This window comes from Eublepharis macularius, chromosome 13 (assembly GCF_028583425.1).
Source record: "Eublepharis macularius isolate TG4126 chromosome 13, MPM_Emac_v1.0, whole genome shotgun sequence".
NCBI lineage: Eukaryota > Metazoa > Chordata > Lepidosauria > Squamata > Eublepharidae > Eublepharis > Eublepharis macularius.
The window spans coordinates 115926-142207 of NC_072802.1; positions in this window are offsets into that span (position 1 = coordinate 115926).

A 26282-nucleotide genomic window follows, 5' to 3' on the forward strand; every position below is an offset into this window, starting at 1 on the left:
AGCCCTTCTTAAAGATCGCCTTGGCTTGATGGATGCGGGGCTACAGAATGATGGGGAATTAGATTTTCTCCCTACGCATCACCGGGCAACGTTCCGACGTAAATTCACAGCAACCTTAGGGTGTAAGATGACTTATTATCACCCTCTGTCGACAAGCAGGCTGGACAGAATATGGGCCCCAGCGGCTCTCCCCCTTACGGGATGTAAGATTATTTTGACGCCGTGGTCAGACCACGCTATTCTTCAAGTATTATTTGCAGGACAACCCAATAGGAGGAATCACAGACCAGCTTGGCGACTCAGTGAAGCGGACCTCAGGACCTTTCGGATGGAACCGGAAATTGTTCTGACGCTTGAATGCCAGAAGCGTATAAAGTCTGGGATGGATGTCCTCGATTGGTGGGAAAGGACGAAAGATGCCATACGATATGCTTCGGTTCGGGCCAGGAGAGTGCAGGGCAGTTATGAACTGTCACAATATCACAGAGCGATCCAGAACGTACTTGCATGCAGATGGAGAATGAACAAGGGCCTTGACGTTGACAATGAACGGCTTCGACGCAATCAAGAAGTTACAGTAACCATCATCACCAGAGCGGTTTTTAAGTGGATTTTCGGGACGCTCCACTTACCGCTTGCGAGAGTAGTCGTTCAGAGAGGACACGGAGAAGGAGGTCTTGGGTTACCGGAGATTGGACTGTGGTTCCTATCCATCTTTCTAGTTTTTAACTGTGGAACTTGGCAGCAGAATGCGACTGGCTTGATTACGCAAGAAATGTACACCAGACAGTTCTTTATGGACAGTTGGGTAGACACCAGATGGGCAAAACGATGGTGGAAAGAAGGCTCTCTGCCGACCCGCTTGACGGCTTCGATGAAAGTACAGCTTCCTGACTTTATGGTTGAGGTAGCAAAGGGGATACAGAAACATGGCATCGAAGCCTCAGAAGTCAAGGGAACTAGCCCGGGAACTAAAGGAGTTACCGGAAAGTTGTACTGGACTGTTATGCACCGAAGTCGGTTGGTACCCTATGATGAAGAGAGACGGAAGAAGGAGACGCTTTCTTCGTATTTGAGGAACCAGATCTTTCCTATCCCCACCTTCGGTGACCGGACCATACCTTATGCCCTACGGGATCTTCGTTGGAGGACTTACCATCAGATATTATATGTGGGAAGTAAAAAGTTTGGGGCGACAGAAGATCAACAGCGTTGCCCCAGGGTGCTTTGTAGGTCTTTGAATCCACATACCAACATTCCTGAGACCATCCCCCATGTTGTGAAGGAGTGTGTAGCTGTAAGGAGGTCGTGGGCAGGAGTAGCCAGAGCATTGCAATGGCCTTTTCTGATATCACAACACTGGGAAACGATTGTCTCGGGATTGGAGCCGACAGAAGGGTTTGGGAATCCCAGGGAGCAGGGGGACTGTCCGGGTGAGAAGGCTGGTATTAAGGTTCCTTGGGCACTGGTTAGGTTAGTGAATCTCATCTTTGTTAGTACTGTGATGAAAAACAGAAGGGAGGAGGTGTATACCAAAAAGGCAGTACCCTTAGTTGAAACGGTACATACTGTAACAGATTATTTGGCGAAAATTAAAAGGTGGGAAGAAAAGAGGATGAAGGGCGTGAAGTGGCTGAGCAGGTGGAGGTGGTTTCATGAGATCAACCCGCCAGTTCCTTGAAGTCAGATATAATTGCTTCCTACCTTGACTTCTCTCAAGTTGGATAGACATCTGTTGTGTAACTTAATTCTTCTTTTTCTTTTTCTTTTATTTCCTTTATTTCCTTAATTAGTAAAAAGTGAAAAGTTGATAGTTAATAGTTGATAGTTCATAGTTCATAGTTAATAGTTAATAGTTAATAGTTAATAGTTAATAATGAATAAAGTTAATAAAGTTAATACAGTTAATAAAGTTAATAAAGTTAATAAAGTTTGAAACATGAACAGCCTGAATGTTGATGGCTTACATTTATGTCGATGCTTGATGCTTAATGCTTTATGCTTAATGTTAATATTTAATGGTGATATTTAATGCTAGAAATATTTAGATGCCTATATTAATATGTAATATGTACGTATGTAGGTATGTATGTATGTATTAACTGTATTTATTGTTTCAATCGTAATTATGAATCTTGGAATTTGTTGCTTACAGTTTGTTGTAGAATGGTTATTATTAAATAAAAAATCTATTTTCCTAAAAAAATCTATTTTCCTAACCCTAACCCTAACCCTGACCCTGACCCTGACCCTGACCCTGACCCTGACCCTGACCCTGACCCTGACCCTGACCCTGACCCTGACCCTGACCCTGACCCTGACCCTGACCCTGACCCTCTTCCGAGGAGAATCGAGGGTTCTGACGGTGGCATTCAGAACGACAAATATTCCAGCAGAGGATGTGGAACAATAGCTGGGCAGATTTTGCAAGGTGCTGTTACCCCCCCAAAAGGCCCTCAATTCGTGGGGCATTTGGAAAGGAGAATATAAGACTGTCGTCTCTTTGCAAAGAGATTTCAGGAGTAAACTACAACATATTCCTAAATATTTTTTTCTGGGAGGAGATAGAGGGATCACCAGGTACAGTGGGCAACCCCCAGCATGCTTCCAATGTGGGGGGTTTGACCATATTAGGCAACACTGTGCCACACCTTTGTGTTCTGTCTGTGGGAGGAGGGGCCATAACTCCACACAATGTACAACTGGAGTGGTCTGTAACCTTTGTGGCCGCCAAGGCCACACGTACCTTCTGTGTCCCGACGCGCATTATAACAAGTGGTATCCAAACTCGTACTCAAAACTCGTTCGCTGTCACCCTCATTTAAATCGAACAGATGAGGATTCATCGACTAGCCAATTTTCAGAGGGTGCTACTGCAAAACACGGGGAGAAGGACAGTAACGAATGTTTACATGAAGGGGGTTGGCAGGAGGTAAAGAGGACTTCGCACGATGTCCTTAGAGGCAGGGTAAGACGGGGAGTGTATAACCCGATACGAACGATGGTCAGCAACCGATTTGAAGCCTTGAATGTGACAGAAGAGGAAGGTACGCAAGATACGCCTCTGGCCTCCTTTACTACCGGATCATGTATCGACCCGGAACAAAAACAAAGAGATGACATGCAGACTGATAGAAAGGCGGGATCGGAGAAACCTAAGATGAGGAAAGAGTCAAGGAAAGAGTCAAGGAAAGAGTCGAAGAAAGCCATATTCCGTACATACGAAAACCTTACAGAAAAGGAACTCCAGGTAATTTCTGAAGAACTCAACGAAAAGATCCAAAAGGTGACCCAAGCACTTTCCGCTGCAGAAGGTGCATCTGAGGAGGTACAACTACGTTTAAGTCAAAAGGAGCATTATTGGAGAGATGAGGTTACCTGCATACAACGTGAACTGGCTAGAAGAAGGGACCAGGAACCAAACCTTACCGAGGAACCGTTAAGTGACTCCCAGATGATGATGGTGGAAGAAGCGCCAGAACAGGAGGCGATGCTGAACCAGGGAGACACACAGAACCAGGAACAGATACCTATGTATACAGATGGACAAAGACATGAACAAATTAGAGAGCGAATTGCAGAGATAAGCGAGGACCTTGAAGGAGGGAAGACAGAATCGATGGAGTGGATAAGTGGAATATCATTGGTGGAAAAGAACCCTGTGACAGGCGACCAGTCTGACTCTCCTCCTGACCAGGAAAAGGTTCCTCAACAGCACGAGTATCCTCCTCCTGTTAGCTTACCCGACTCAAGGGGAAACATTTTGACGCCGTGCGCGTCATTTCCATGTAAGGCCACGCCTCCTGATCCGCAGGAGGAGGTGGAGACGATGAGTTTAGAAACTGTAGTGGAAGGCACGGAGGAAGACCGGCGAGGTTTGTAGGAAAAGAATAGGAAGAGGAAAGATAAAATGACAGTCGATAAGTTCAATGGAACTGGATTTAAGATGGCTTATGGTTTTATTGCTATTGCTGCTATCTTATATTCATTAACAATACCAATGGAGTTGAACATACTTACCTGGAATTGTAGAGGGCTACGGCAGTCGGTGAGGAGAGAAGATGTTTATTGCCACATTAGGAGGCTAAAGGCTGATGTTTTTGTCCTGCAAGAAACTAATATTAGTACTCCTAGGGAGAGGAGTGCAGCGCAGAATTCCTGGACTTGGGGGCCTTCAATTTGGTCTTTGAAAGAAGAGGAAGGAACGGGAGGTGTCGCGGTTCTCTTCTTATCCAATCCTGATCTTAAAGTTGTGAGGACCATCGATGCTATGCCGGGTCATCTTATAATAGTGGACTTCAATCTTAAAAACCCGGCAAAAGCGTTAGACAGCAAGTTTAGGTTGTGTGCCCTCTATGCTCCTGTGAAGGCAATTCATAGACGACAACTGTGGCAAACATTGGAGGATCATATTGGTACAAAGAGGGCTCTACTCGTGGCGGGAGATTTCAATGTTCGCTCCGAGCGAGAGGATAGAATTAATTTGAGAGCCGGTGCTCAAATGGGAACGTCTGCCCCTGTATTTAAACAGCTGACAATGGAGGAAAAAAGACTGAAAGCCCTTCTTAAAGATCGCCTTGGCTTGATGGATGCGGGGCTACAGAATGATGGGGAATTAGATTTTCTCCCTACGCATCACCGGGCAACGTTCCGACGTAAATTCACAGCAACCTTAGGGTGTAAGATGACTTATTATCACCCTCTGTCGACAAGCAGGCTGGACAGAATATGGGCCCCAGCGGCTCTCCCCCTTACGGGATGTAAGATTATTTTGACGCCGTGGTCAGACCACGCTATTCTTCAAGTATTATTTGCAGGACAACCCAATAGGAGGAATCACAAACCAGCTTGGTGACTCAGTGAAGCGGACCTCAGGACCTTTCGGATGGAACCGGAAATTGTTCTGACGCTTGAATGCCAGAAGCGTATAAAGTCTGGGATGGATGTCCTCGATTGGTGGGAAAGGACGAAAGATGCCATACGATATGCTTCGGTTCGGGCCAGGAGAGTGCAGGGCAGTTATGAACTGTCACAATATCACAGAGCGATCCAGAACGTACTTGCATGCAGATGGAGAATGAACAAGGGCCTTGACGTTGACAATGAACGGCTTCGACGCAATCAAGAAGTTATTAAAACTTACCGCCTTACCCAACGTCGACGGCGTCATATGGCACGGGTGGCTAGAGCATCGGGGCCGTTAATTGAGAAGGGAGAATGGCAAAAAGATCGCCTGCCTCGATACAACCAGACTCTGTCCGCGTTAAAAGGAGGTCCGTCAGATGGACTACTTCAAGAACCGGTCGAGATAGCAGAAGAGGTCTCTAGATTTTATAGAGAATTTTACGCGGTTTCGGAAACCTCTCCTGATGAAGTACGCATTCAGTCCTATCTAGAAAGTGCCTTTGGGCAGAAACCGTTACCGCCGAACGAAGAAGATCTTTGCGAACTCTCTCGGCCCTTCGAGCAAGAAGAAATCCAGCGAGCCATTCAGGCGGGTAAACGTAACTCTAAGCCGGGACCGGATGGGTTACCGTATGGGTTCTATAAGAACTTTAAAGATCACTTAGTTCCCATCTTGACGGAGGTCTTTAATGAGATGCTGCAGAGGGCGAGGGTGGGATGGAGTTTTTTACACGGATCAATGAGTCTATTGTACAAAGGAGGAGATCCGACTCTGATAGGCAACTGGAGACCCATCACGGTTAACAACACCGATTACAGGATACTAGCAAGGGTCCTCAATAATAGGTTGAAAAAACTGGCTAATGCACTAGTGCAGGTTGGACAAACCAGCTCTGTACCCGGAAGGAGAATGGGGCATACCACCTGTGTTTTCAGACAGATTTTTGACCGGTTACAGCAAGAAAAGGAACATCTATGCATATTGCAGCTGGACCAGAGTAAAGCGTTTGACCGGGTTGACAGAGGCTACATGTGGGCTGTTTTAAAATTCCATGGATTGCCAGAACAGCTGATCAAGCTCCTACAGGCACTTTACATGAACACGCAGGTTACACCAAACGTCGGAGGGTGTCGAGGGTCGCCATTTCCAGTACCCACGGGGGTTAGACAAGGATGCCCTCTCAGTCCTCTCCTGTACGTCTTGACACTAGATCCTCTTCTTAGGGCGTTGCAGAGAGATCGGTTCATCAGAGGAATTTTTCCCCACGGTTGTCCGGAGTATCGCATCACCAGTCTAGCCCACGCTGACGATTGTTACGTCATCCTCCGGAACACAGAGGAACTGCTAAAGGTGCGAGAACATTTACGGCGCTACGAAATTGTTTCCGGAGCAAAGGTGAACGAGCTTAAAAGTCAGATTTACGATCTCGACGGGCGGACGGGAAGAATGGAAGTGACTCCCATGGTGCCTACGGAGAAGGATCATAGAGACCATGAGGAGCTGGAAGGACAGGTAGAAGGAAAGGAGAACAGACAGCATGACGACGAAGGAGCGAGCGGGACAGGAACGGGGATGCTGTCTCTGAAGATCCTGGGAGTCACCTTTTCTTTGAGAGCTGATGGCTGGAGGGATAATTGGATTGTATGGCAACAGCGAGTGTTGGAAAGACTGGACAGGTGGAAGACATGGAGATTATCCACAGCACAAAAAGTTCAATATTTTGCCATATATTGCATTCCAGCTGGCAATTACCTAGCGACAGTTTACCCTCCGCCGGAATCTACAGTAACCATCATCACCAGAGCGGTTTTTAAGTGGATTTTCGGGACGCTCCACTTACCGCTTGCGAGAGTAGTCGTTCAGAGAGGACACGGAGAAGGAGGTCTTGGGTTACCGGAGATTGGACTGTGGTTCCTATCCATCTTTCTAGTTTTTAACTGTGGAACTTGGCAGCAGAATGCGACTGGCTTGATTACGCAAGAAATGTACACCAGACAGTTCTTTATGGACAGTTGGGTAGACACCAGATGGGCAAAACGATGGTGGAAAGAAGGCTCTCTGCCGACCCGCTTGACGGCTTCGATGAAAGTACAGCTTCCTGACTTTATGGTTGAGGTAGCAAAGGGGATACAGAAACATGGCATCGAAGCCTCAGAAGTCAAGGGAACTAGCCCGGGAACTAAAGGAGTTACCGGAAAGTTGTACTGGACTGTTATGCACCGAAGTTGGTTGGTACCCTATGACGAAGAGAGACGGAAGAAGGAGACGCTTTCTTCGTATTTGAGGAACCAGATCTTTCCTATCCCCACCTTCGGTGACCGTACCATACCTTATGCCCTACGGGATCTTCGTTGGAGGACTTACCATCAGATATTATATGTGGGAAGTAAAAAGTTTGGGGCGACAGAAGATCAACAGCGTTGCCCCAGGGTGCTTTGTAGGTCTTTGAATCCACATACCAACATTCCTGAGACCATCCCCCATGTTGTGAAGGAGTGTGTAGCTGTAAGGAGGTCGTGGGCAGGAGTAGCCAGAGCATTGCAATGGCCTTTTCTGATATCACAACACTGGGAAACGATTGTCTCGGGATTGGAGCCGACAGAAGGGTTTGGGAATCCCAGGGAGCAGGGGGGCTGTCCGGGTGAGAAGGCTGGTATTAAGGTTCCTTGGGCACTGGTTAGGTTAGTGAATCTCATCTTTGTTAGTACTGTGATGAAAAACAGAAGGGAGGAGGTGTATACCAAAAAGGCAGTACCCTTAGTTGAAACGGTACATACTGTAACAGATTATTTGGCGAAAATTAAAAGGTGGGAAGAAAAGAGGATGAAGGGCGTGAAGTGGCTGAGCAGGTGGAGGTGGTTTCATGAGATCAACCCGCCAGTTCCTTGAAGTCAGATATAATTGCTTCCTACCTTGACTTCTCTCAAGTTGGATAGACATCTGTTGTATAACTTAATTCTTCTTTTTCTTTTTCTTTTATTTCCTTAATTAGTAAAAAGTGAAAAGTTGATAGTTAATAGTTGATAGTTCATAGTTCATAGTTAATAGTTAATAATGAATAAAGTTAATAAAGTTAATACAGTTAATAAAGTTAATAAAGTTAATAAAGTTAATAAAGTTTGAAACATGAACAGCCTGAATGTTGATGGCTTACATTTATGTCGATGCTTGATGCTTAATGCTTTATGCTTAATGTTAATATTTAATGGTGATATTTAATGCTAGAAATATTTAGATGCCTATATTAATATGTAATATATATGTATGTATATATGTATGTATATATTAACTGTATTTATTGTTTCAATCGTAATTATGCATCTTGGAATTTGTTGCTTACAGTTTGTTGTAGAATGGTTATTATTAAATAAAAATCTATTTTCCTAAAAAAAAAAAAAATCTATTTTCCTAACCCTAACCCTAACCCTAACCCTAACCCTAACCCCACCCACCTTGAATAGCAGACGTGCGATCAAGGAGCTCTCACTTCCTGGTTTGGATTTTCGCTTTTTTTACCTATTATATCTCTCAGAAAAATTTCAAATTTGGTCAGACTTTGTTGCTAAGGGTACCCCCATCAGGGGGTGCGAATATGGAGCCCCCCCCTCTTGGGGGGGACCCCCAAATTGAGATCGAATTTTTGCCTATAGAAGACAATGGACATCATGGAGAGCATGCTTCCCAGCGTGGCCTACAAGAAAAAGGCTTCAAATTTCATCTGCTGCCATCCGCTTTGGGAGTCGCGCCTTCTGACGCCTCAGATGGTAAGAATGTTCAAGGGCCCCTGGGGAATATAGACCGGACCTCCATTTTCGGGTTTGACCCCTCCCAGAAGACCCCTGCCGCTTTTAAGGAGCAACCCTTTTCCTTATTGCTTTCAATGGAACAAGCGACAGTACAGACAGGATTTTCCTCAGAGGGCCCTGGGGATCCTCTGGACCAGGATGTGGGGTGTAAGAGTTTGAATGACACCTTTACTCATGAGGAGACCCACAGCATTCGTAAACCCGTTACAAGTGGCCCTACTCTTGAGGAGACCTTTTCTTCTAAGAACTCCCTGGCCTCTGGGAAGGCTCTTACACGTGTCCTTACTCACGAGGAGACCTTTGCTGTTAAGCAAGACTTGGATGCTGGGAAGGCTGTTACACGTGTCCTTACTCACGAGGAGACCTTTGCTCCTAAGCAAGACTTGGATGCTGGGAAGGCCGTTACACGTGTCCTTACTCATGAGGAGACCTTTGCTCCTAAGCGAGACTTGGATGCTGGAAAGGCTGTTACACGTGTCCTTACTCATGAGGAGACCTTTGCTCCTAAGCGAGACTTGAATGCTGGGGAGGCTGTTACACGTGTCCTTACTCGCGAGGAGACCTTTGCTCCCAAGGAAAGCTTGAATGCTGGGGACGCTGTTACACATGTTCTTACTCATGAGGAGACCTTCATAACTCAGGAGGCCCAGAAGACTGAGAACATAAAAATCTATTTTCCTAACCCTAGTAACCCTAAACCTTACCCTGATTGTCCTGATTGTCCTGATTTTGATCCTAATGTTTCCGAGGATGCTGAAGAACGATCTCGAAAATTTGATAAATATCTGGAAACTAATATGGACCTAGCTAAGTCTCCTAGAGATGTTAGGAAGACTTGTCAGTCTCCTGTGTTGAGCAAGACAGCTATAGTTAAGATGCCTACACCAGAAAAGGATAAACTTAAGGTATTGAGAGAACAATACCTTAGAATGAAAGAAGAAGAGAAACGTTTGGCCAGAGAATGTGATGAGAAGACGTCATACAGTTTTGACTTGTATTCAAGGCGAGATGATATTGAGGGTGAGATGAAGAATTCTACGGACCCTGAGGAGCGGGCCGAACTGATGGAGGAGTGGAAGGAGGTGGATGCGTTGATGCAAATGGATGGAGGTACAAAGTCTTTAGCATACGAACTGAGTGTGGCTTGTCGTGAGGAACTGAAGCTATTAGTGAAAGCATACGACCGACAGGAGGATAGGGCGGCTCGTGAAGAGACAGCTCAATACCTTGCGCAGAAGAGGATGCGGGTATCCCCAGAGGGTCACCCAGAAAAGAAGAGGATGAGAAATCGGATGACTCAGTCTCCAGTGCCATCCAAGCAAAACGAGTCACCGGTACCCTCTACAACGGGAATAGATACTGATATGGAAACAGACGGGGAAGTTAAAAATGCATCACGAAATACGAGGGAGGCGAATCTGTTGGAAGCCTGGCAAAAAGTAAAGCTGCAACCGATGTCTAAAGCCTTTGACATCCTAGTTCCCAAAGAGATGCAGAAAATAGATCTAGCCAAGTTTTGGGCCTTTCTGGTAGGTCACATGGCTTTGCCTATAGTGGACACTGTGACGTTGAAGAAGAAGAGCAAAGATGTTATGATTGGTATGCTGGACAAGCAGAGGACAGTGCTTGTGGACTGTTTGACCGGGAAGATAGAACCCGAGCCTCAAGCTTTGGAGAAAGCCGCTTACGCTAAATCTCTGACTGTGAAAGTCGTTGATAGGTTTGTTATTGGTCGGAAAGGTCGTACGTCAATGGAAACCTATCCCGATTGGCTGTCTGAAGAAGGACTTAAGGATACTTTGCGGATTTTTCAGAGGTATGCGGAGGAAAGCGTACAGGAGGAGTTTGCGGGCATTTACGACTGCCCCGATGATGAAAACTCTGAACTTACTTATGAGGACTGGGCGGCCTGGTGCGAGCAGGCTTTCTACTGGATCGACGTTCGACTTCGGAAGATGGATCGGGCGATGGAACCCACGGGAACGGAAAACAAGACTGGAGACAAGGGACCATCTGAAGGGAAGGCCGCGGGAAAGATGGATGGTCCGGCGGTCGTTCTGTCACAAGCCCAGATGACCACGATGACTGAGATACAAGAGGCCCAGATTGGAATTCAGGGAGACTCTGGTTTACAGGGTCTCCCGGAAACGGGTGAGGTTTTAGTTGCCGTTTCCTTGCCCAGAATCAGCAAGACGCTTTTTACAGGAAAGGGCGGGGGAGGTCAGGGTGGGAGGGGAAGTGGAATGGACGCTGAGGGCACTAGTGAGGATGATGGGGGTTTGTCAGGGGTGGAGTCTGCTCCTGCCTCGGATGGGGAACTGGAGGGTATTCCAGCTTTGGAAGATGAACAAAGGGGAGGGAAACAAGATTGGGAAGCGGAAGGACTAGTCCTTGGGAAAAGAAGTGTGCAAGAGTTTGCTGAGGGAGGGTATGCAGAGAGCACAGAAGGACTAGATATTCAAAGCAATGTAGGAGAAGGTGGGTGTGACAGGGAAGAAAGGAGGGAAATACAAAAAGTGGGGGTACCGGGGTTGACAGAGGCACAACCCCCTCGAGGGGTAGTTGATAGGGAAGATACTGGGCCTGTGGGCGTTTTTGCTTTATCTCTTACAGTTGAGCCTCGGTTGTCACAGACAGAGGCAGGAGGGAACAGAATTTTGGATGGAGCGGCTCCTGACCAAAAGGGACTAAATGGGGCAATTTCTACTCACGATGAGAGGAACCAAAATAGGATTGCTAACCCTGTGACTACTCCTATTGGGACTGCTGCTCCTGGGACTGCTGCTTCTGGGATGTTTGCTCCTTTGATTTTGGAAGATGTTGAAAGGACAAATACGATGGGACTGCACGAGACTCGTTCAGGGGAGATAACGGCAATGGACATTAGTTCTACTGCATTATTTTCTGTAAGTAAACTCCATGTGGACCTGCCTGCAAGACCTCTGGGAGCCTTGCAGAAAGAACCTCCCGTGAATAAGGTTAATAATGTTACAAAAGGCACAAAGGCTGGGGAGGGATTGAGTATAGGGTCAACTATGATTACTGCAGATGATTTGAACCCCCAGGCAGTTCCAACCACATCAAGTAGAAGCTCTGTGTTAGCCTCAGGGTCGTCTTATGCCCAAATGCTTAAGGGCCCAGCAGGGAAACAAAAAGGGACAACGGGACCAAGGGGAGGAGAGAATATCGGGGAGCCTCTTAGACGTCGGGTAGATTTTGAAAAGGAGAAATTGGAGGATGAGGAATTCCTGGAAGAGTTCTTTAATATGAGGGAACAAGAAGAGTCTGAATTTGATCCTAGGCAGAGATTCGTGGTTCGGTTTAGATATAAAGGAACAGACCCTACAAAATTGACAGAGGAATACATGATGGATGCTCTGCTAGAATGTTTAAAAGTTCCCCCCCAGGACATACTAGCTGTTCTTATGCCCCCTGGTCTGAAAGAAACAGACGTATGCTTTGTGACTGAGCGGGCTTATCAATATTTCTGGCAAGTGCTTAAGGCGTTCCAAAAATCTGAGAGGAATCCCTTTTCTGACTTTGATGTGGTGCCCCTATTTAGAGGCGAGGCGAGAGTTCTCACTGTTGCCTTTCGGACCACTAACATTCCGGAGGAGGATGTTGAGCGATGGCTTGAGAGACATTGCAAGGTGTTGCTACCCCCCCGGAAAGCCATGAATGCGTGGAATGTGTGGAAAGGGGAGTATAAGGCAGTCGTGTCATTACAGAGGGACCACCGTAGCAACATCAGTCACGTTCCAAAGTACTTTTACTTAGGGGGTGACAGAGGTGTAACGAGATATAGTGGGCAGCCTCCTGCTTGTTTCCAGTGTGGAGGTTTTGATCACATTCGACAAGATTGCACGTCATCTTTGTGTGCCGCTTGCGGAAGGAGGGGCCACGATTCAATCCGCTGTACTTACGAGGTTACCTGTAATTTGTGTGGTGGGGAGGGACATACTTATTTACTGTGTCCAGATGCCTATTATAACCGGGCTTACCCTGAGGCTTACGAAAAACTTAGGCTGGCCCATGTCCATAAACAGAAGTCCCCTCAGGATACAGCTACTGAGGAGGAGAGACCCTCTGTGAATCAGGAAAGCACAATGCAAAAACAGAGGCAGGATGACGGGGAGGAGGGAGGATGGACACAGGTGAGAGGATCATCCCGAGGTAAGGTGAGGAGAGGGATATACTCTGTTACCCAGAAGTTAGTACCTAATAACAGAAATAGATTTGGAATACTGGGAGAGTGCGAGGAGATGGAGACTGAGTCACAAGCAGAAGGAGGAAGAGGTGGTGAGATTCAGACGGTGAGGCCCAAAGCTAGAAGGGAGACAAAAAGGGAGACAAAAAGGGAGGCTCAGATTGAGACAAAGAAGTCACTTTTCCGTACCATGGAGGATATGAGTGAGAAGGAACTCGAGGTGTGGCGTAATGAGACTAAGGAGAAGTTGGAGGGAGTGACTCAGAAGCTTCGGCAGTGGGAGGAATCTGGAGGGTCTCAGGAGGAGGGAAAGAGGTTGAAGGACAAACAGCAATTTTGGAGGGATGAGATCAATTTTTTAGCATGTGAAATAGAAAAAAGAATGGAACGAAGGGCGAGAGAAGGTGAATCTTCACAGACACAGGAAGTGGATTTGGAGATGGTAGTAGAGGAACAGGGGGAGGAACAGAAAAGAGGTGGAAACAAGGGACAAAGTAAAGACAAGAAACCAAGTAAAGGAGAGGAAAGGGAGCAAGGAGAGGAAAGAGAGCAAAGAGGTGCCTCAGCAGTGTCATCCCGAGAGTCTTCCCCCTCTGTTAATTTACAAAAGGACTCTACGGTGAAGTTCGGACCCTCGCCTCCCCCCCGTAAGACAGGGGAACCCCTTGGTAACCCCCCTGGAACTTAAGTTTACCTTTACCCTTTACTCCTTTAAGTTAGGCCACACCTGCTATGATTTAGTAGGGGGTGGAAATAAAGAGACAGAAGCAGAAAATACAATTAAAGTAAAGTAAGTTTATTCTTACGAGTGTTTTTTTTTTTTGAAAAATTTTTATTGGGTTAGAATCCATTATTTCCACATTTACATTCAATTTTCCCCAATTTTTTCATCTCTAACCCCCTCCCTTTCCCCCCCCCTTTTTGTTGACTTCCAACAGCTTTCCAACCCTTTGTCCCCTTTCCCTTACTTTTATTAGCTTCCTCTATCTAAAACAAATATATATTCTCCATTATTCTAAGCAGTACATCCTTAACTATTTTTAACATTATATGCCCAAACTGTAAGTCTTTGTTTCCATCTTAGATAAACAATTTATCCCAATTTTTCAATTTCAGATATTTCTATATATCATAAACCATATAGATCATACATTCGTTTATATCAAACAATTTGACTTATTCTCTATATATATTACTCATTCTATCTTTTTATAATAGTTCTATATATCTCTCCTCACGTAGTCAATCAATTTGACCCATCTATATCTTCAGACATTCAGTTTGGTACAAAACTTATCAGAAAAAAAGAAAATATTGTTAGTTAATCGCTCCTTATATTTAGTCCTTATAATTAATTATTTTCTCTATGTTCTGTTTGTTAACCTATATATATCTATATATATGTCAATCTATTAATCTGACTGCTTATTAATTCACATTTATCTCTTCTCCCCCCGGTAAAGTCTCCCCCCTCTACTTCAATACTTCAGTAGTTCTCAAACTGCCACAGTTTTCCTCCCACCTCCCATTTCTTCTCCAGGTATTGTTTCAGCTTCTCCCAGTCTGTGTTGAACTGCCCTGAGTCCAGATCTCTCAGTTTTCTTGTCATCTTGTCCATTTCAGCCATATACAGCAATTTGTAAGTCCAATCTTCAATAGTTGGCACTTCTTGTACTTTCCATTTTTGCGCATACAAAAGTCTAGCTGCTGCTGTCATATAAAATATCAACGTCCTGTGTTGGGCTGGAATTCCCTCCATTCCCAAGTTCAGTAGCAGGAGTTCTGGGTTCTTATTAATTTGAAATTGTAAAATTTCACTCATTTCTCTTATTATTTCCCCCCAGTACTGCCTGGCTACCTCACACGACCACCACATATGATAGAGGGAGCCCTCATGCTTCTTACATTTCCAGCATTTATTAGAAGTATTCAAATTCCCTAGCGCAATCTTCTTTGGTGTCATGTACCAACGATAGATCATTTTGTAAATGTTCTCTTTGATATTAATACATGTCGTTGTCTTCATTGTAGTTTTCCACAAGTATTCCCATGCCTCCATTGTTATTTCTTTATTAAAATTTATAGCCCATTTCACCATTTGTGTTTTAACTATCTCATCCTCGGTATACCACTTCAACAGTACTTGGTATACCTTGGATATTCTTTTCTTATCTTCTTTAAGAAGGGTCTGCTCTAGTTCCGAGTTCTCTATTCGTATACCTCCCTTTACAGAGTCCGAATTATATAAGTTTCTGATCTGTCTATACTGGAACCAATCGTAGTTAGGTGATAGTTCCTCTTGTGTCTTTATTCTAAGTTTGGATGCTTCAGTTTTAGTTATTTCTTTATACGTTAAACATTGTTGTTCATTATCAACAGCTCTCGGGTCTATCACCTCATATGGAACCACCCACAAAGGGGTTCCTTCTTGTAGATAAATTCTGTACTTCTTCCAGATTATGTATAGACTTCTCCGAACAAAGTGATGCAGGAACATCGAGTTGACCTTTACTTTGTCATGCCATAAATATGCGTGCCATCCAAATATTTTTTTATATCCCTCTAGGGCTAATAGTTTCTTGTTCTTTAATGTCATCCATTCTTTCAACCAAACTAGGCAGATTGCATCATGATAAAGTCTCAGATTGGGCAGTTGCATTCCGCCTCTTTCCTTTGCATCTTGTAAAACTTTCACTTTCACTCGAGGCTTCTTGCCTGCCCAAACAAAATCTGATATTTTCCTCTGCCATTTTTCAAATTGTTTGGAGTCTCTGATGATTGGTATTGTCTGTAGCAAAAACATTACTCTTGGTAACACATTCATCTTAACTGCTGCAATCCTGCCCAACCATGACAAATTCAATCTATTCCATTTAATCAAGTCTCTCTCTATCTGAGTCCATAGTTTTTCATAATTGTTTTTGAATAGATCTATGTTCTTTGCAGTTAATTCGACTCCCAAATATTTCACTTTACTTGTTACTTCACAATCCGTTGTTTCCATTAACAATTGTTGTTTCTGCTTAGTCATATTTTTGCATAATATCTTTGACTTCTTTTTGTTAATGAAGAAACCTGCCAAGTCTCCAAACTCCTTGATCTTATCTATCACTCTTGGCATGTTCTCCAATGGGTCCTCTACAATTAACATTATGTCATCCGCAAATGCTCTGACCTTGTATGAATAGTCCTTTATTTTTATTCCACGAATTTCATCATCTTGACGTATTTGTATCATCAGAATCTCCAATACTAAAATGAACAACAATGGAGATAACGGGCAACCTTGTCTTGTTCCTTTACTTATCGTCAATTTCTTGGTCAATTCATCATTCACCACGATTGCTGCAGTCTGGTCTCTATAAATTTCCTTAATTGCTCTGATGAATCTTTCTCCCAATTGTAGCTTTTCCATAGTGGCAAACATAAAGTCCCAGTTTAAATTGTCAAACGCTTTTTCAGCGTCTACAAAGAAGAAACCAACCTCTTTGTCACAACGCTTGTCATAATATTCAATAGCATTGATCACTGTCCTTAAGTTGTCTCTTATTTGTCTGTCTGGCAAAAAAGCCTGCTTGTTCCTCCTCTATGACTTCCGAGAGCCACCCCTTCAATCTCTCCGCCAATATCTTCGCAAAAATTTTATAGTCATTGTTGAGTAGCGATATAGGTCTATAATTTTTCACATTAGTCAGGTCTTGGCCCTCTTTTGGGATCAATGATATATTCGCTTCACTCCAAGTTTCTGGAATCCTTTGATCCCTTAAAACCCCATTCATCACCTCTTTTAGGAATGGTGCCAGTTCATTAGCCATTGTCTTATAGAATTTAGCCGTAAGTCCATCTGGCCCTGGCGCCTTTCCTAGATTTGCAGATTGTATTGCCTTACTTATTTCCTCGTCAGTTACTTCACTATTCAACTTATTTCTCCAAGCTTCCGAGATTTCTGGAAGTTTGGTTTTCTCCAAATATGACGCTATTGATTCTTTGTTTACTTCTTTTTTATTATACAGCTTAGCGTAAAATTTATAAAAGGCTCTACTAATGGTAGCCTGCTCCAAATACGTTTTGTTATCTTCGCAAATTTTATTTATTATCTTCTTTTCCCTTTTCTTCTTCAATTGCCATGCCAGGTACTTCCCAGGTTTATTAGCACCCTCAAACGCTTTTTGATTCAGTCTTTTGAGATTCCACTCCAATTCTTTATTGCTCATTGCTGTTAGCTGTTCTTGAAGTATTTTAATTTCCTGGTATACCTTCTTTTTCCTTGGTCTCTTTTTTAGCTGTATTTCTTTGGCTTTTATTTTCTCCTCAATCTCTTGTCTTTTCTCCTCTTTCTTCTTTCTTGCTCTACCATTTAAGTCCATTAGTATGCCCCTTACAACCGCCTTGTAAGCATCCCAAACTTTATTGGTTGGTACTTCTTTATTCACGTTGTATTGTATAAAAAACTTTGTCTCTCTTCTCAATATTTCCATATTCTCTCTTTCCTGTAACAAGTCCTCATTTATTCTCCATGCTTTCCTTTTTCTCTTTTTTCCAAATTTCCACATAATTGGGTTGTGATCTGAGCCTACCATAGGCATTATTTCTACCTCCTTAGTCCATAATGCTAAGTCTTTTGAGGCCCAGATCATATCAATTCTTGATAATGTAGAATGCCTTGCAGAATAAAAAGTAAACTGTCTGCTTTTAGGATATTCTCTCCTCCATACATCTTCAAGAGTCTCTTGTTGAATCAACTCAAAAAAAAGCTTTGGTAATAGTCCTCTTTTCTTTTGTGCCGTTGTAGTCTTTTTGTCTAGTTCCAAGTCTGTCACTCCATTGAAGTCTCCAGCAAGAATTATCTGGTCATATGCAAGATCGTCTAAATGCTTCCTTAAATCCTCAAAGAAGCTTTCTTTTGCACAGTTAGGTGCATAAAGTCCGACTACCAACACTCTCTTTAAATTCCAAATACATTCCACTGCTACAAATCTAGCTTCCACATCTCTCATAACAAATTTTGGCTGTAGCTCCTCTTTTATGTACAACACCACTCCTCTTTTTTTCTTGTTGGAGGCCGCTACAAAGTCTTTGCCCAGTTTTCCAGATTTTAAATATTTTACATCCTGCTTTCTGATATGGGTCTCTTGCAAACAAACAATGTCACATTTTTGTTTTAGTAGCCAGTGAAAAGTATTTTTCCTCTTATTCGGTGAGTTTAGTCCATTTACATTCCAAGATAATACTTTACACTCCATACTCATGATCTTGTTGGTAAGTCTTTTTCATTGTCCTTAATAAATCGCTCCATCTCTCGCTCAGATCTGATGCGTTTTTTGGCCCCTCCAAACTCAAAGGACACTCCTTCCAGTAACTCCCATCTGTACCTGATTTTCATGTCCTTCAAAATCTGAATTAGCACTATATATTTTTTCCGGTCCAGTAACACTGATCTGGGCAGTTCTTTCATTATAATAATCGTCTTGCCATCAATCTCCAATGGATCTTGAAACTGTTTTGTCACAATCCTCTCTTTCATATTTCGTGTTGTAAACTGCACAATCACATCTCTTGGTAGTTTCCTCTGGGTTGCTATTCTCGAATTCACACGGTATGCCACATCTAGGATAGCCACAACTTCCTCCTCCTCCTTCCCCAGGTACTCAGCCAACACCTCAGTCATCTGTTCTTGCGCTGACTTTCCTTCCACTTCTGGCAAGCCACGAAAACGTAGCTGCTTCTCCATATGTTTAGTTTCTGCAACTGACATTCTCCCCTTCACCAATCTCATCTCTGTTTGTTGCGTGTCTGCTAAATTCTCCATCGCGTCTTCTACTGTTTTAACTCTCTGCTGCGTTCCTTGTAATTCACTTCGTATTGTTTCCATACCTTTTTTCACTTCTGACAGCTCCGATTTTACTGTCTGTGTAACCTCTTTAACCTCTTTTATCAGCTCCAATTTCGTGTCCTTAAGTTCTTTAATCATATCTAAAAGTTTTTTGTCCAGGTTTTTATCCAGGTTTTCTATTGCCGATTGCCACTCTTTTTTTGACATCGTGGGGCTTGCTTTAGCTCGCTCCCACGAATCTGCTCTCTTCCTTAACTCCGTGGCGTAAAATTTAACGTTTTTCTATTTTAAATGTCCCGGTCTTCTTATAAAAATTAAATTTTAAAGAGTCCAAAATGTCGGGCGTCTTTTCTCTATGGTTTCTCTATGATTTTGTAATCCAAGATGGCCTACTTCCTCTTCCGCTGAAGCTGCGACCCTTCCCCTTTCAAAAATGGCGATTCCCTACTTCCTGCCCTCCAGCAAGGGCCGCTTCTCTCCAGCCACTCTATTGTTATTACGCACTTCCTGTCTCCCGTCTTCCCACAGCAGATCTCGCGATGGTGTCTTTTTCTCACAGCTCCAAAGCCACAGGTATTCAAAACAATAGTCCCATTTCTTTAATAACTTCTTTAAACTTAGTCTCTTTTTAAATTCAATTCCTGCCGAGTCTTCCCCTCCTTTTCACTAGTCTGTTGCAGTTTAAAAATCTACTTTTTTTCCTCTCTGTTTTTATCAATCTGTCCCGTCTCAGAAGATAATGATCTTTACCTTCTCTTCACTTTTCTCGGGTTGTAATCGCTGTTTCGATTTTAAGTTCTCCTCTCAGCTTCTTCCCCCAATCGAAGCTTGGGTATGTAGGTCTTATGCCAGCCGAATTGGCCCCAAAACTGCCGCAGAGATTATAGCCGACCCGTCGCAAGGTGGGACCTCAAGGATCGGGAGGGGACCCGTTGTGTAGAGCCCCCCCTCGTCCGAGATCTAGCTCACCCTAGGGTCTTGAGCGTTCTTTGCCTGCTCCCCGCCTGAGAGCAGTCGGCCGCGGGCTATTTTCACCCCGCCGGCCAGTTAAAACGGCAGTCCGGTCAGCTCCGCAAGTGGAGCTGCGTTAGACCTCCATGGATCCCAAACAGGAAGTCTATTCTTACGAGTGTTGAAGTCTTAATGTACTTTTTTATGTACCTTGTTTTTCTTCAGTACTGTTTTCTTCATTACTGCATTCTTCGTTACTGTAACGTTCAAATTTAAAAGTGTAAAGTGCAAAGTGCAAAGTGTTAATGTTCTTTATTGGTTTTTATTGTTCTTTAATGTTCTTGATTGTTCTTTAAAGCTTTTTCTCGTGTGTATGTAGAATGGTATTTATAAATAAAAAATCTATTTTCCTAAAAAAAAAAAACTATTTTCCTAACCCTAACCCTAACCCTAACCCTAACCCTAACCCTAACCCCACCCACCTTGAATAGCAGACGTGCGATCAAGGAGCTCTCACTTCCTGGTTTGGATTTTCGCTTTTTTTACCTATTATATCTCCCAGAAAAATTTCAAATTTGGTCAGACTTTGTTGCTAAGGGTACCCCCATCAGGGGGTGCGAATATGGAGCCCCCCCTCTTGGGGGGGACCCCTAAATTGAGATCGAATTTTTGCCTATAGAAGACAATGGAGATCATGCAGAGCATACTTCCCAGCATGGCCTACAAGAAAAAGGCTTCAACCTTCATCTGCTGCCATCCGCTTCGGAAGTCGCGCCTTCTGATGTCACAGATGGTAAGAATGTTCAAGGGCCCCTGGGGAATATAGACCGGACCTCCATTTTCGAGTTCGACCCCTCCCAGAAGACCCCTGCCGCTTTTAAGGAGCAACCCTTTTCCCTATTGCTTTCAATGGAACAAGCAACAGTACAGACAGGATTTTCCTCAGAGGTCCCTGGGGATCATATGGACCAGGATGTGGGGTGTAAGAACTTGAACGACACCTTTACTCATGAGGAGACCCACAGCATTCGTAAACCTGTTACACGTGGCCCTACTCTTGAGGAGACCTTTTCTTCTAAGAACACCCTGGCCTCTGGGAAGGCTGTTACACGCATCCTTACTCATGAGGAGACCTTTGCTGCTAAGCAAGACCTGAATGGTGGGTGTGCTGTTACACGTGTCCTTACTCATGAGGAGACCTTTGCTGCTAAGCAAGACTTGAATGCTGGGAACGCTGCTACACGTGTCCTTACTCATGAGGAGACCTTTGCTCCAAAGCGAGACCTGAGTGCTGGGAAGGCTGTTACACATGTCCTTACTCACGAGGAGACCTTTGCTCCTAAGCAAGACTTGAATGCTGGGGAGGCTGTTACACGTGTCCCTACTCACGAGGAGACCTTTGCTCCAAAGCGAGACCTGACTGCTGGGAAGGCTGTTACACGTGTCCTTACTCACGAGGAGACCTTTGCTCCCAAGGAAAGCTTGAATGCTGGGGACGCTGTTACACATCTTCTTACTCATGAAGAGACTTTCATAACTCAGGAGGCCCAGAAGACTGAGAACATAAAAATCTATTTTCCTAACCCTAGTAACCCTAGCCCTAACCCTGATTGTCCTGATTTTGATCCTAATGTTTCTGAGGACGCTGAAGAACGATCTCGAAAATTTGAGAAATATCTGGAAACTAATATGGACCTAGCTAAGTCTCCTAGAGATATTAGGAAGACTTCTCAGTCTCCTGTGTTGAGCGAGACAGCTATAGTTAAGATACCTACACCAGAAAAGGATAAACTTAAGGTATTGAGAGAACAATACCTTAGAATGAAAGAAGAAGAGAAACGTTTGGCCAGAGAATGTGATCAGAAGACGTCATACAGTTTTGACTTGTATTCAAGGCGAGATGATATTGAGGGTGAGTTTAAGAACTCTACGGACCCTGATGAGCGGGCTGCACTGATGGAGGAGTGGAAGGAGGTGGATGCGTTGATGCAAATGGATGGAGGTACAAAGTCTTTAGCATACGAACTGAGTGTGGCTTGTCGTGAGGAACTGAAGCAGTTAGTGAAAGCATACGACCGACAGGAGGAGAGGGCGGCTCGTGAAGAGGCAGCTCAATACCTTGCGCAGAAGAGGATGCGGGTATCCCCAGAGGGTCACCCAGAAAAGAAGAGGATGAGAAATCGGATGACTCAGTCTCCAGTGCCATCCAAGCAAAATGAGTCACCGGTACCCTCTACAACGGGAACAGATACTGATATGGAAACAGACGGGGAAGTTAAAAATGCATCACGAAATACGAGGGAGGCGAATCTGTTGAACACCTGGCAAAAAGTAAAGCTGCAACCGATGTCCAAAGCCTTTGACATCCTAGTTCCCAAAGAGATGCAGAAAATAGATCTCGCCAAGTTTTGGGCCTTTGTGGTAGGTCACATGGCTTTGCCTATAGTGGACACAGTGACGGTGAAGAAGAAGAGCAAAGATGTTATGATTGGTATGCTGGACAAGCAGAGGACAGTGCTTGTGGACTGTTTGACCGGGAAGATAGAACCCGAGCCTCCAGCGTTGGAGAAAGCCGCTTACGCTAAATCTCTGACTGTGAAAGTTGTTGATAGGTTTGTTATTGGTCGGAAAGGTCGTACGTCTACCGAAACCTATCCCGATTGGCTGTCTGAAGAAGGACTTAAGGATACTTTGCGGATTTTTCAGAGGTATGCGGAGGAAAGCGTACAGGAGGAGTTTGCGGGCATTTACGACTGCCCCGATGATGAAAACTCTGAACTTACTTATGAGGACTGGGCGGCCTGGTGCGAGCAGGCTTTCTACTGGATCGATGTTCGACTTCGGAGGATGGATCGGGCGATGGAACCCACGGGAACGGGAAACAAGACTGGAGAAAAGGGACCATCTGAAGGGAAGGCCGCGGTAAAGACGGATGGTCCGGCGGTCGTTCCGTCACAAGCCCAGAAGACCACGATGACTGAGATACAAGAGGCCCAGATTGGAAATCAGGGAGACTCTGGTTTACAGGGTCTCCCGGAAACGGGTGAGGTTTTAGTTGCCGTTTCCTTGCCCAGAATCAGCAAGCCGCTTTTTACTGAAAAGGGCGGGGGAGGTCAGGGTGGGAGGGGAAGTGGAATGGACGCTGAGGGGACTAGTGAGGATGATGGGGGTTTGTCAGGGGTGGAGTCTGCTCCTGCCTCGGATGGGGAACTGGAGGGTATTCCAGCTTTGGAAGATGAACAAAGGGGAGGGAAACAAGATTGGGAAGTGGAAGGACCAGTCCTTGGGAAGACAGGTGTGCAAGAGTTTCCTGAGGGAGGGTATGCAGAGAGAACAGAAGGACTAGATATTCAAAGCAATGAAGGAGAAGGTGGGTGTGACAGGGAAGAAAGGAGGGAAGTACAAAAAGTGGGGGTACCGGGGTTGACAGAGGCACAACCCCCTCGAGGGGTAGTTGATAGGGAAGATACTGGGCCTGCGGGCGTTTTTGCTTTCTCTCTTACAGTTGAGCCTCGGTTGTCACAGACAGAGGCAGGAGGGAACAGAATTTTGGATGGAGCGGCTCCTGACCAAAAGGGACTAAATGGAGCAATTTCTACTCACGATGAGAGGAACCAAAATAGGATTGCTGATTCTGTGACTACTCCTATTGGGACTGCTGCTTCTGGGACTGCTGCTTCTGGGACGTTTGCTCCTTTGATTTTGGAAGATGTGGAAAGGACAAATATGATGGGACTGCACGGGACTCGTTCAGGGGAGATAACGGCAATGGACATTAGTTCTGCATTATTTTCTGTAAGTAAACTCCATGTGGACCTGCCTGCAAGACCTCTGGGAGCCGTGCAGAAAGAACCTCCTGTGAATAAGGTTAATAATGTTACAAAAGGCACAAAGGCTGGGGAGGGATTGAGTATAGGGTCAACTACGACTACTGCAGATGATTTGAACCCCCAGGCAGTTCCAAACACATCAGATAGAAGCTCTGTGTTAGCCTCAGGGTCGTCTTATGCCCAAATGCTTAAGGGCCCAGCAGGGAAACAAAAAGGGACAACGGGACCAAGGGGAGGAGAGAATATCGGGGAGCCTCTTAGACGTCGGGTAGATTTTGAAAAGGAGAAATTGGAGGATGAGGAATTCCTGGAAGAGTTCTTTAATATGAGGGAACAAGAAGAGTCTGAATTTGATCCTAGGCAGAGATTCGTGGTTCGGTTTAGATATAAAGGAACAGACCCTACAAAATTGACAGAGGAATACATGATGGATGCTCTGCTAGAATGTTTAAAAGTTTCCCCCCAGGACATACTAGCTGTTCTTATGCCCCCTGGTCTGAAAGAAACAGACGTATGTTTTGTGACTGAGCGGGCTTATCAATATTTCTGGCAAGTACTTAAGGCGTTCCAAAAATCTGAGAGGAATCCCTATTCTGACTTTGATGTGGTGCCCCTATTTAGAGGCGAGTCGAGAGTTCTCACTGTTGCCTTCCGGACCACTAGCATTCCGGAGGAGGATGTTGAGCGATGGCTAGAGAGACATTGCAAGGTGTTGCTACCCCCCCGGAAAGCCATGAATGCGTGGAATGTGTGGAAAGGGGAGTATAAGGCAGTCGTGTCATTACAGAGGGACCACCGTAGCAACATCAGGCACGTTCCAAAGTACTTTTACTTAGGGGGTGACAGAGGTGTAACGAGATATAGTGGGCAGCCTCCTGCTTGTTTCCAGTGTGGAGGTTTTGATCACATTCGACAATATTGCACGTCGCCTTTGTGTGCCGCTTGCGGAAGGAGGGGCCACGATTCAATCCGCTGTACTTACAAGGTTACCTGTAATTTGTGTGGTGGGGAGGGACATACTTATTTACTGTGTCCAGATGCCTATTATAACCGGGCTTACCCTGAGGCTTACGAAAAACTTAGGCTGGCCCATGTTCATAAACAAAAGTCACCTCGGGATATAGCTGAGGAGGAGAGACCCTCTGTGAATCAGGAAAGCACAATGCAAAAACAGAGGCAGGATGACGGGGAGGAGGGAGGATGGACACAGGTGAGAGGATCATCCCGAGGTAAGGTGAGGAGAGGGATATACTCTGTTACCCAGAAGTTAGCACCTAATAACAGAAATAGATTTGGAATACTGGGAGAGTGCGAGGAGATGGAGACTGAGTCACAAGCAGAAGGAGGAGGAGGTGGTGAGATTCAGACGGTGAGGCCCAAAGCTAGAAGGGAGACAAAAAGGGAGACAAAAAGGGAGGCTCAGGTTGAGGCAAAGAAGTCACTTTTCCGTACCATGGAGGATATGAGTGAGAAGGAACTCGAGGTGTGGCGTAATGAGACTAAGGAGAAGTTGGAGGGAGTGACTCGGAAGCTTCAGCAGTGGGAGGAATCTGGAGGGTCTCAGGAGGAAGGAAAGAGGTTGAAGGACAAACAGGAATTTTGGAGGGATGAAATCAATTTTTTAGCATGTGAAATAGAAAAAAGAATGGAACGAAGGGCGAGAGAAGGTGAATCTTCACAGACACAGGAAGTGGATTTGGAGATGGTAGTAGAGGAACAGGGGGAGGAACAGAAGAGAGGTGGAAACAAGGAACAAAGTAAAGACAAGGAACCAAGTAAAGGAGAGGAAAGGGAGCAAAGAGGTGCCTCAGCAGTGTCGTCCCGGGAGTCTTCCCCCTCTGGTAATTTACAAAAGGACTATACGGTGAAGTTCGGACCCTCGCCTCCCCCCCGTAAGACAGGGGAACCCCTTGGTAACCCCCCTGGAACTTAAGTTTACCTTTACCCTTTACTCCTTTAAGTTAGGCCACACCTGCTATGATTTAGTAGGGGGTGGAAATAAAGAGACAGAAGCAGAAAATACAATTAAAGTAAAGTAAGTTTATTCTTACGAGTGTTGAAGTCTTAATGTACTTTTTTATGTACCTTGTTTTTCTTCAGTACTGTTTTCTTCATTACTGCATTCTTCGTTACTGTAACGTTCAAATTTAAAAGTGTAAAGTGCAAAGTGCAAAGTTTTAATGTTCTTTATTGGTTTTTATTGTTCTTTAATGTTCTTGATTGTTCTTTAAAGCTTTTTCTCGTGTGTATGTAGAATGGTATTTATAAATAAAAAATCTATTTTCCTAAAAAAAAAAAAAATCTATTTTCCTAACCCTAACCCCTAACCCTAACCCTAACCCCACCCACCTTGAATAGCAGACGTGCGATCAAGGAGCTCTCACTTCCTGGTTTGGATTTTCGCTTTTTTTACCTATTATATCTCTCAGAAAAATTTCAAATTCGGTCAGACTTTGTTCCTAAGGGTACCCCCATCAGGGGGTGCGAATATGGAGCCCCCCCCCTCTTGGGGGAGACCCCCAAATTGAGATCGAATTTTTGCCTATAGAAGACAATGGACATCATGGAGAGCATGCTTCCCAGCGTGGCCTACAAGAAAAAGGCTTCAAATTTCATCTGCTGCCATCCGCTTTGGGAGTCGCGCCTTCTGACGCCGCAGATGGTAAGAATGTTCAAGGGCCCCTGGGGAATGTAGACCGGACCTCCATTTTCGGGTTTGACCGCTCCCAGAAGATCCCTGCCGCTTTTA